Source organism: Erinaceus europaeus, chromosome 5, assembly GCF_950295315.1.
Source record: "Erinaceus europaeus chromosome 5, mEriEur2.1, whole genome shotgun sequence".
Taxonomy (NCBI): domain Eukaryota; kingdom Metazoa; phylum Chordata; class Mammalia; order Eulipotyphla; family Erinaceidae; genus Erinaceus; species Erinaceus europaeus.
The window spans coordinates 19780236-19792437 of record NC_080166.1 but is presented as its reverse complement, the minus strand read 5'-3'; positions in this window follow the sequence as shown (position 1 = coordinate 19792437).

Here is a 12202-nt window from a genome sequence, read left to right as displayed (position 1 = left end):
TGTCTGTCTTTCTCTCCCCCTCTTTGTCTTCCCCTCCTCTCTTCATTTCTCTCTGTCCTATCCAGCAACGATGGCAACAATAATAACAACAATAATAACTACAACAATGAAACAACAAGGGCAACAAAAGGGAATAAATAAATAAATAAATAAATAAGTAAATATTAATTTTAAAAAGGTGTGCATGTCCATGAAGAAAATAAACAAGTCATGGCACTGTAGCCACGACATTGTAGTTGATGGTTCATGGTCCAGCATGGACTATCGCTAATAATACTGTCATGTACATTTGAAAGTTGCTAAGAAAGTAGATTTAAAGATCTTTAGCACAAGAAAAAAAATGTAACTATATGGGGACAGATTTTAACTAGATTAATGATTTCTTGAATACACACAAATACCATTATATTGTATGCCTTGTATATCAATTATATTTAAGTGTAAAAATTCAACAAAAGATTTGAGTAATTGTTTCACTAGTGAAGGTATACACACTGAAAAGAAGCTCAACACCACTTGCCGTTCTGAGACAGCAAATGGATACTCTTCACACTCACTAGAATGGCTAGGGACAAAAAGAAAGACCACCTGCATGTTAGCTGTCAGGCTCAGGCAAAAGGTGCTAAAGTTACAGGCCCCTAGGAACATACCTAAAATAGACTTCCTAGGCTCTTTCCACCCTGAAATCCATTTTCTTACCTGCTCTACTCCTACTTTATGGTGCCTGTATATTAAACATTTTGTCCTGCTTTATATCTTACTGCCTTTCAGTCACCAAGTTGCAGATATTATCATGACACCATCCTGACCTTCCAGGACAGACGACTTCACCAATGTGTCCCGGAATCTCACCTCTCCAGAGACTTATCCCACTAGGGAAAGACAGAAACATGTGTGTTTGTGGGGCGGGGGGTTGTGGATCAACCTGCCAATGCCCATGTCCAGTGGAGAAGCAATTACAGAAGCCAAAACTCCCACCTTCTGCACCCCATAAAGAATTTTGATCCATACTCCCAGAGGGAGAGAAATGTTAAGGAAAGATGGCCAGAGGGCTCTGAATTCCATCAGGACCAAAAGAGAGATGAGGAAGAGGAAGACATTTGGAAGTAGTAGCCATGTAGGTGTGATTTAGAAGGGAAGAGAAGGCAGGACCATGGGGGGGGGCAGGGAAGAGGGCAAATAGGGGTGCGGGGTAGATAGCATAATGGTTATGCAAAGAAACTCTTGTGGCTAAGGCTCTTAAGATCCAGGTTCAACCCCCCACACTACCATAAACCAGAGCTGATCAGTGTTCTGGTAAAAAATAATAATAAAATAGTGTGGGGCTAGGTGGTAGCACACCTGGTTGTGCACACATATTACAGTGTACAAGGACCTGGGTTTGAGCCTTTTGTCCCCACCTTATCTGTGACCTTGGGAGAAATACTGTGGTTCTCAATGGAGATAATGAGGACACAGAACTCTGGTGGTGGGAATGGTGTGGAATTATACCTCTGTTACCTCATAATTTTGTAAGTTAATATTAAATGACTAATAATTTTTTTTTTAATCTGGAGTCTTCATACATTGTCAGTGGGATGTAATATGGTACAGTCACCTTCGAAAATGGTTTGACTTTTTCTTAAAAAGTTAAGGGGTTTGGGAGTCGGGCGGTAGCCCAGTGGGTTAAGCGCACCTGGCGCAAAGCGCAAGGCCAGCGTTAAGGATCCGGGTTTGAGCCCCTGGCTCCCCACCTGCTTCGGAGCCGCTTCACTGGCGGTGAAGCAGGTCTGCAGGTGTCTCTCTTTCTCTCCCCCTCTCTGTCTTCCCCTCCTCTTTCCATTTCTCTCTGTCCTATCCAATAACGACGACAAGGGCAACAAAAAGGAATATAAATAAATAAATAATTTTTTTTTAAACTTAAGGGGGTGGAGCTAAGTAAAATAACTCCTGTGGAGAGTGCACTTGTGGGTAGAGAGCATACTGTTTATGCAAAAGACTCTCATGCCTGAGGCTCTGATGTCTCAGGTTCAATCCCAAGAACCACCATAAACCAGAGCTGAGCAGTAGTCTTGTGTTCTCTCTCTCTCTCTTTCTCTCTCTCTCTCTCTCCCCCCCCCCCGTGTGTGTGTGTGTGTGTGTGTGTGTGTGTGTGTGTGTGTGTGTTTCTCTGTATCTCTCATTAAAATAAAAAGTAAATAAAATTTTTAAAAGAGACACTTGCTTTGTCATGCAAGCAACCCAGCTTTGAGCCCAGTCCCCACCCTCTGGGAGGAGGAAGCTTCAGTAATGGGATCCCTTTCTGTTTCTGCCTCTCCTTTCATTCTGTCTGGATAAGTCAGCCTGGCCTTGTGCAACAAACCACAAAGGAAAAGTTAAACAGCAGCTTACCATAGGACCAACAACAATTCTTTCTTAGGCTATCAAAAGGAGACGTAAAAACATACATTCACAGGAGTTTTCTTGTCTGTACTATTCATAATAGCAAAGTACTAGGCTCAATCGACATTTAATTAGGAAACGGATAAACCAAGATAACTGCTAAAGTGAAGGAAGTCAGTCACAAAAGAGCACATACTTTTTATCACTTTTACTGGGGGACTGAATGGTTTCTAGGACAGATGTTGACACATGGGTACGATTTCCCATCTCCTTGTGGCGGGTGTCTGCAAGATGCTCTCAAGCCCAACCTGGGTCCTTTTCCATCACTGTACACCAGGAATTCAGGTTTCTCTTCATCTCCTCTCCTCCCCTTCTTCTTCCTCTCCCTTCTCTATCTTCCCCTCCTCTGTTAATTTCTCTCTGTCATACATCCCCCCAAAAAAATTTTTTTGAAAGAAATGGCCACCAGGAGTAGTGGATTCATAGTGCAGACATCAAGCCCCAGTGATAACCCTGGAAACAATAAAGCAAAACAAAATAAAATAAACCTCAAGGAAGCTAATTTAAAAAAAAAAAAGATAATCCAATGTAGAGGGAAATGATAACATTCAAATCAATGGTTACAAAAAAATTTTTGCCTAAACTCTTTTATGTTAATATTTCGTTTATTTATTTTGGATAGAGACAAAGAGAAATGAGTGTGAAGACAGAGAGAGAGAGAAGGAGACCTGCAGAACTACATCACCATTCAAGAAGCTTCCCCACTGCAGGTAAGGACTGGAGGCTTGAACCTGGGTCCTTATATACTATAATATGTATGCTCTACTTGATATGCCACTCCCCTGACCCCAAACTCTTAATATATGATTACATAAACCGTCATTAAAAATCTGTGTTTGGGGGACAGGAGGTAGCGCAGAGGGTTAAGCACACATGGTGTGAAGCACATGGACCAGCATAAGGATCCCAGCTCAAGCACCCAGCTCCCCACCTGCTCCCCACAGGGGTCGTGTCATGGGCAGTGAAGCAGGTATGCAGATGTCTATCTTTTTCTCCCCCTTTCTTCCCCTCCTCTCTCAATTTCTTTCCCTCCTGTCCAACAACAACAATGGCAATGGAAACAATAACAACAACAACAAGGGCAACAAAATGGGAAAAATTGCTTCCAGGAGCAATGGATTCACAGGGTAGTCACCGAGCCCCAGCAATAACCCTGGAGGCAATAAAATAAAATAAAATAAAATAAAATAAAATAAAAATCTGTTTTCATCAATATATATGCTCTTAGTTGATCCATTAAAGTATTGCATGCAGCATAACACAGACACCCAACTAAAATGAAAAGGACATTTGAAGCACATAGGTAGATATTATTTAAATCCAAAATGGTCAATCTAAATTTACTGTTCCTAAGAATAAAGGAATATAGAAGCATACAGTTTGGTGAACTTAATTTTATTCAATCACATTATTAAGAAAATGTTCAATTACATGACAATTGTCACAGGGATACAGTTGCACATCTCCCCATGACGGATGTCAGGACACCTCACTCCCATCCTAAGGACACTGGATCCTCAGCTCCCACTGACACTCCTTAATCTCCCTCTCTTCCCCCAAACCTGCCTCCACCTCCTCACCTTACACCATTTTGTCTCCCTGAAACTCCAGCAGAATTTCATTCTACACTATCCTTTGGCTTCTTTCTCAAGTTCCCACCTAACAGTGAATAAGATTATCTGGTATTCCTCCATCTCCTTCAGCCTTTTTTTGTTGAAGATGATTCTCTCCATGGCAATCCACAATGTGGCAAAACAGGTGTTGTCGTTTGTGTTTACTCATTTCCTTTCACCTCAGGACCATCACCAGGATTCAGTGCCTGTGCAATGACTCCACTACTCCCAGTGACCATCTTTCCTTCTTTTTCTATTTTTTTTTTTGTAAAGGTGAGAGACAGAAAGAGAGAAAGAGACAGAAAGAAAGACAGACCCATGCAGCACCAGTCAATTGCTTGTGTAGCTTCCTCCCAGCACTTGGAGGCTGGAGGGCTTTGAACCTGGGTCCTGCTGCATGGTAGTGTGTGCGCTCTACCACGGGAGCCACGCCTGGCCCCAGACTTCATCATTTCTTGCCTGTGATTTGTATTCCATTGCAAACATTTATGCTACAACTTCCTTAACCACTCGTCTGTTGTGGGCACTTGGGTTGTTTCCAAATTTGGGCTATTTCTAGCTGGCTAGAATTAAGGAAAAAAAAAAAAAAAGAAGAAGAAGAATTTTAAAGACAGGGAGATATCTCTGGGGAGAGCACAGGGTGCACACATCCTGAACCCCAAGTTCAAGCCTTAGTTCTGCCAAATGCCAGAACTGAGTGGTGGGCTCTGCTCTCTTTATCTCTCATAATAAATAAACGAACGTTCTATAGAATGTAACAAAATGTAAAACCAGCGCAGGCTGGAATTTGGGACCTAAAGCAAAATAGGACAACAGCAAGTAAAGACTTGATAGATAACTGGTGGGCTTGCAAACTGGCGCAGCCTGTTTGGAAGACAGTCTGAAGAATCCTTAAGTAAAAAGGGAGGCACATTATGACCCAGCGGTGCCACTCTTTGGCATTCATCCAGTGGGCACTCGAGCACATACGCACCCCTGTATTCATAGCTGCATCATTCACGATAGCCAAGGAGCCTAAATGCCCATCAACAGATGACTGGCTGATGGAATTGTGGGCTGCATATTCCATAGAATACTGCTCTGCAATCAAAAAAGATTATATTGTGTCCTTTGGGACAAAATGGACAGACCTAGAGGAGATTATGCTTAGCGAAATATGGTTTTCGTCATATATAGAATCTAGAGAATTGACACACATGAAGTTGCAAAGAGAGAAAGAGAAAGAGGTGGGGGAGAACAGAAGCGAGCACACCTTTTCTAATAGTTGCGAGAGCTACGGTGGTAACCTTTCAGAGATGGGAGGGTGGGACAGAGAACTCTGGTGGTGGGTGTGGTGTGGAATTATACACTGTAATCTTACAATCTTTTTTTTTTTTCTTTTTTATTTAAGAAAGGATTAATTAACAAAACCATAGGGTAGGAGGGGTACAATTCCACATAATTCCCACCACCCAATCTCCATATCCCACCCCCTCCCATGATAGCTTTCCCATTCTCTATCCCTCTGGGATCATGGACCCAGGGTCATTGTGGGTTGCAGAAGGTAGAAGGTCTGGCTTCTGTAATTGCTTCCCCGCTGACCATGGGTGTTGACTGGTCGGTCCATACTCCCAGTCTGCCTCTCTCTTTCCCTAGTAGGGTGGGTCTCTGGGGAAGCAGAGCTCCAGGACACATTGGTGGGGTCTTCAGTCTAGGGATGCCTGGCCGGCATCCTGATGACATCTGGAACCTGGTGACTGAAAAGAGAGTTAACATACGAAACCAAACAAATTGTTGAGCAATCATGGATCCAAAGCTTGGAATAGTGGAGAGGAAGTGTTAGGGGAGTATTCACTGCAAACTCTAGTGTACTTCTGCTTTCAGGTATATATTTTGCAGTAGTTTACGGATACGTGTGAACATATGCTCTCTCTCACAGAAACTGGTGTATATCTAGGTTTTGGGACTTTGTTAGAAAGTGAACTACCTGAGATGGAATTAGAGTGTACTATAAAAGGAAAGGTCTCACCCGAGTAATGAAGCTGATGGGTTGTCATTCCACACGTGAAGTCTCTGGACACAGTCTGAACTGAAGCATGTTGAGGTGGCAATCGTTGTGTTGGTTAGGTTGTGATCGGCAGATGCAATATTATTTGATATGGATTGGGAGAGGCATACGGGAAAGTGGGCCCTATCCAATGGTTCCGGGACTGGGGGAAGTAGAGGCTCTATAGTGGAGATGTGAGGTTCCTGCTGTCTTAGGGTTCAAAAAGACAATCGATAGTTAATGTTATCATCACCTTATTTGGTAATTGGGTTAACTTTGAAAAGTCCTTTTGTTAGGGTTTGCTGTACAGTACCCAGTATCTTGTATATAGCTGTGCTATTGGTTGCTTCTGATTACTTGGTCTAGGCTTTTGAGAGAGTCTGTATATCAATTATACAGCCTATATATTGAAAAGATTCAGTTTGTGTTTTGAAAAACTTCGAGACATACAATTAATTTTCCCCCTCTCGTATTAATTAACTAGTGATTTATATGACTACATTTTACTAGGAGTGTACATAAACACCATTCCCACCACCAAAAGACTGTGACCCATCCCTCTCACCCCCCCCCCCCACTGGCCCAGGAAGCTGCATGTCTACCCCTCACCACAGGGTTTTTACTTTGGTGCCCTACTTATGTAATCTTACAATCTTATGACCCACTATTAATCACAAATGAAAAACAAAAAAATAAAGCAATAAAAACAGAGGACATTATAGATAGATAGAGCTGTAGGAGTCTTTATATCTGAGTGACATAATCATTCCAGTAGCAGGTCAGAGGACAAGTTCAGCTCAAGTGCATCAAGATAATGGTTCACTGAGCTCCTCTGGGCTAGAGGTGTTCCCCGGGGTGCTTTGGAACTGACCCAAGATCAGGAAGTGCCCCATCTCCTTCTGTCCAAGAAGTATCTGCCCAGTTCCACTTCATTGCTTCTTAACAACACTTCTAAAGACATAGCAGAAGGCATCAAAGGACAAGTCATCATTTCTTTTTTAAAGTGATCAACAAAATTGTCTTTGGAAAAAATGAAGCAGGGTTGTTCACTCTATCCATTTCCAAGGAATTCTGAAACACCTTCTATAAGAATTAAAATATCCATAGAAGGCCGGGGAGATAGCATATGGTTCTGAAAAAGACTTTCATGCCTGAGGCACTGAGGTTCCAGGTTCAAACTCCCTGGCCATTATAAGCCAGAGATAAGCACTTCTCCAGTTTCTCTCTCTCTCTCTCTTGAATTTTGAAAAAAAAAATAATAAACTTTTTCCTAAGAAAAGATCTTTAGAATTCTTATCTGGTGATTCGTTGTGGAATTGTGGTTTGTGATTATTTTCAGTTCTTCAGGAGGAAAATAAACAAGACTAGGTAGGATATTTTCAAAAATCTTAGGTCAGAATATTCTGGACACAGACACCAGTCATGTCTAAGTTACAAAAGTAGACATACAGATGTCTGTATCTTGAAAGTAAGTAGTTGTTGTTACATATATATATATTCACTATGGGCTAACTCTGGAAGAAATGTCCTTGAAAATCTGTCCTAATATGATATTTTTCTTACTTGAATACATAAATATTCAAAGGTTTAGATTTAATCATGAACCAAATTGGGAGCAAAAAGCATAATAACGAATATTTTCTATATTACCTGATAATGAAACTCAGAACATTTTTTTTTGAACTTTACTAATAGTTCTTTAACAGTGGATTGCAAAGTTGTAAGATTTTGCCTTCATAAACCAGAGGTATTCAGTGCTCTTATAAATAAAATAGACAAAAAGAAATAAACCCAGGAGTCGGGCGGTAGTGCAGCATGTTAAGCACACATGGCACAAAGCCCAAGGACCAGCGTAAGGATCCCAGTTGAAGCTCCTGGTTCCCCACCTGCAGGGGAGTCGCTTCACAAGCAGTGAAGCAGATCTGCAGGTGTCTATCTTTCTCTCCCCCTCTCTGTCTTCCCCTCCTCTCTCCATTTCTCTCTGTCCTATCCAACAACAATGACATCAATAACAACAACAGTAATAACTACAACAATAAAACAAGGGCAATAAAAGTAAATAAATAAGTATTTTTTTAAATCTTTAAAAAAAAAAAAGAAAAGAAATAAACCCAGGGGGTTAATTTCACCCATATTTATGGCTGTACCTCACTGTACCCACAAAGTTCTGTGTCTCTCTTCTGATGAAAACTATAGTTCTCATAAAATCTAAAAGACAGTTTCAATATTATTTCTCCTTCTTTTCTTCCTCCTTCTTGTACTATTAATTTCCCTGCTCCTTCTTTTCCTCTCCCGCTCCTCTTCCTCCTCCACTTTCTTTTTTTTTTCCTCCTCCACTTTCTTTTTCAACTCCTCCTTGTACTTACTCTTCTTACAAGTTTGTTCCCTTTATTTAGTTATATTCCACACAGGAGCAAAACCATCAGGTGATTCTATTTCATCTCTTATTTCACTAATAAAAATCACCACAAAATCCACCTGTTTTGTTCCAAATAATGCAATTTTATGATTTAATATGCAGAATAGTATACCATGAAATCTAAAACCTACAAATGTCATTAAAATATCTTCAATCTTTGCTGTCAATAAATGGCAATAGCCTGAATTCACTTATTAAAAGGCACAGAGTAGGAAGATGGATCAGAAAACATAACCCAACAATATGCTGTCTACAGGAAACCCACCTAACTCAACAAGACAAACACAGACTCAAAGTGATCTGAGCTGAAATGCTTCCAGTTTTTCACCATTGAGTATGATGTTGGCTGTAGGTTTGCTATATATATATATATATATATATAGACTCTGGGCTGGGTAGGGGAGAGAATACAGGTCCAAAAAGGATGACAGAGGACCTAGTGGGGGTTGTATTGTTATATGGAAAACTGGGAAATGTTATGCATGTACAAACTATTATATTTACTGTCAAATGTAAAACATTAATTCCCCAATAAATAAATTTTAAAAAAAAGAAAGAAGAAAAAAAAACCCTAATAACCAATATATGCATGGAGCTCACCAAACTCAACAACAAAAGAACAAATGACCCCATCTAAAAATGGGGAGAGGATAAGAACAGAATATTCACCAATGAAGACTTCTAAAAGGCCAACAGACATATAATAAAATGCTCCAAGTCATTGATTGTAATAGAAATGCAAATAAAGACAACAATGAGATACCATCTCTCCCCTGTTGGAATGTCATGCACCAAGAAATAATAGCAACAACAAATGCTTGAGAGGTATAGTCAGAGGAACCCTCCTGAACTGCTGATAGGAACGTAAATTGGACCAAACCTTGTGGAGATCAGTCTGGAGAATTCTCTGAAGGCTAGAAATGGACCTACCATATGGCCCTGCAATCTCACTCCTGAAAATATATCTTAAGGAACCAATCACATTCATCTAAAGAGATCTGTGTACACCTATGTGCACAATTTCTAATAGCCAAACCTGGAAGAAACTCAGCTGTTCAACAACAGATGAGTGTCTGGGAAAGTTGTGGTTTATATAAAGGATGGAATATTACTAGATTATGAGCAATTATGAATTCACCTTCTTCATCTTACTTGGATGGAATCATGTTAAGCGAGATAAGCCAGAAAGAGAAGGATGAAGATGAGATTACCTCCCTCATAGACAGAAATAAGAGCAGAACACAAAGTAGAACTTGGAGAGGGTTTGGTGTATTGGACCAAAATAAAAGAGTCAGGTGTGTGTGGGGGGTGGGGTGGGTATTTCGGGTCCTGGTGCAAGATGGTATAGGAGGACCCGGGGAGGGAGACTAGAGTGTTTTGCACAGAACTGAGAAATTTTACAAATGTAACAACTGTGTTTACTGTAAAACTATTATTCCTCAAAATAAAAAAAATTTAAATGAAGGAAAAAAAAATAAGAAAGAAATGGGCTGGCTTGGTGGAGGTGGATGCCCAGACACATGGCTGAATAGATGGCTGGATGATGGATGAACTTAATGGAATAGATGAAGAAAGAGAGATGAATAGACAAGGCCAAATGGAAAAATAGCTACATAAAGCAGATTTAAACTCAACAAATTCTTTAAGCAAGCCTGATAAAGACATATCCATTGAATCATTCTTTCAACTTCAGTATTTTTAAATTGTTCACAATAAAAGTTGTTGGAAATAATTCATATAAATAGAATAAAGACCTCCTTCTTAGTCTGAAAGTCATTCTCTCCCTTAAGCCCCTATGCACTGCCTTCTTTTCATGTGATTCTGCCCCTTTACTCTTTTCCCAAACACCAGTGGATAAATATCAGGTCCTACTTGCTCTGTGCAAAGCTGCCCTTTATAAGGAAAGTGAACTAGGAGGTCTATGATGAAACATTTTTTTTCCTTTATTAGGGAATTAATGTTTTACATTCAATAGTAAAAACAATAGTTTGTACATGCATATCATTTCCCAGTTTTCCATATAATAATACAACCCCAAGTAGGTCCTCTGCTATGATGAAACTTTTTAATAGTCAAATATTAGTCTTATTAAAACATAGAATTCTTTGGCACTTGTTGACATTTGAGATTTCCATAATGGATCCTCTATAATCAGTGCCCAATTTAGGACTCAATCTATTCACACACACACACACACCACTCTGATTCCCTTCTACATGAAAAACCCAGCTGGAGCAGTGAGGTGGTGAAGCAAACCATACAATTACACCAAGACTGAGGCCTTAGAAGGAATTGAGAATCCATTCACATCTCCCCAGGGAGAAATAAAGAGAAATTATGTCACTGTCGGACATTTGCATAATGAAATTAATGTAATATTAAAGCCAAAATGAAATATTCCTCTTCATGTAAAAGTGCCTCACTTTAAGTAGTCCATGTAAAATTGGCTGGTGTGGCTAATCATCTTAGTAAGTGATTTAAAAGATTGATTTGAGCACAAATCACAGTTCTACTGGCAATTCTGTGAGCATCAAGCAAATAAGCGTGTGGCCTCTTAAAAAAACTGGTGGTCACTGGGTAGAGAAAAATAAAGAGAAACTTTGATCTGCCACAGGTAGATTGGTTCCACAGAGAACCAGTATTCCATGTTCCATTTTTTCAGGAAGCCTGTGTGTCTTTAACTGGTAAAATAATAGGCAAGAGCCCTTTTCAGGAAGTGAATGTCTGAATCTGACAGACATACCATCTCATCAATAATGACAACTGTGGCATTCCAAAACCACAAGTATTCATTTCAACAATTGGCAGTCATCTACCATGGGTGCACACAAGAGGGGTCTGGATAGAACTAAGAGTAGCCAGACAGACTTCGGCCACAGATTTGGCCTCTACATTCACATACATAAGCAAATGGTAAGAAAATGTCTCCCCCAAACTCCGTAGCAGAAATGTGAATGCAAAGTATGTGGGGACCAAGCCATCCAGGGGGAGGTGTGTTAACCTTCTTTGTTTATGAAATTCATCATTATTTTGCTTTTCCTTCCTCCCCACCCCAGTCTTATGCTCAAACAAAGGTTAACAACCTCTTGGCCTGTGCCAGGCAGCAGACCGGATGTGCCAAGAGATGGCCTCCATCATGGGATCAAGAGAGAGGAAGCAGATGCTGGAATACAAGCTGGAGAGCACGTGTGAGAAGTCTCCTATAAAAGGGCAGATGTGGTCAGGCTCTCCAAACACAACAGCAAAGGCGACTTCAGCTCTCCTGAAAACTGCCCCCAGAGTCTTTTGAAGTAAACCATCATCAAGCCTCTCTCCTAATGTTCTTTCTGTTCATCCCCATCCCTTGCAGGAAGTCAGTCATATTGCTTCATTATACAAATGGTTCTCGTATGGCAAGATATTCAGTTGTATGAAAAATAAAATTTAGGGGCAGCTGGGATGGGAGTTGCCTGCCTGAAGTTCCCAAGCTAGATCCCTAACACCACTGTTAGATTTCTCCCTCTTTCTCAATGCTCTGTCATATGAGAAAGTTAAACACTGATAAGGGTTGGGGAGGATAATACAATGGTTCTGCAAAAGACTTGTGCTTAAGGCTCAGAGATCCCCGGTTCAATCCCCAGCCTTACCATAAGCCAAAGATGAGAAGTGCTCTGGTTAGAAAAATAATAATAAATCTTGTGCAAGGATCCCGGTTCGAGCCCCCGGCTCCCCACCTGCAGCAGT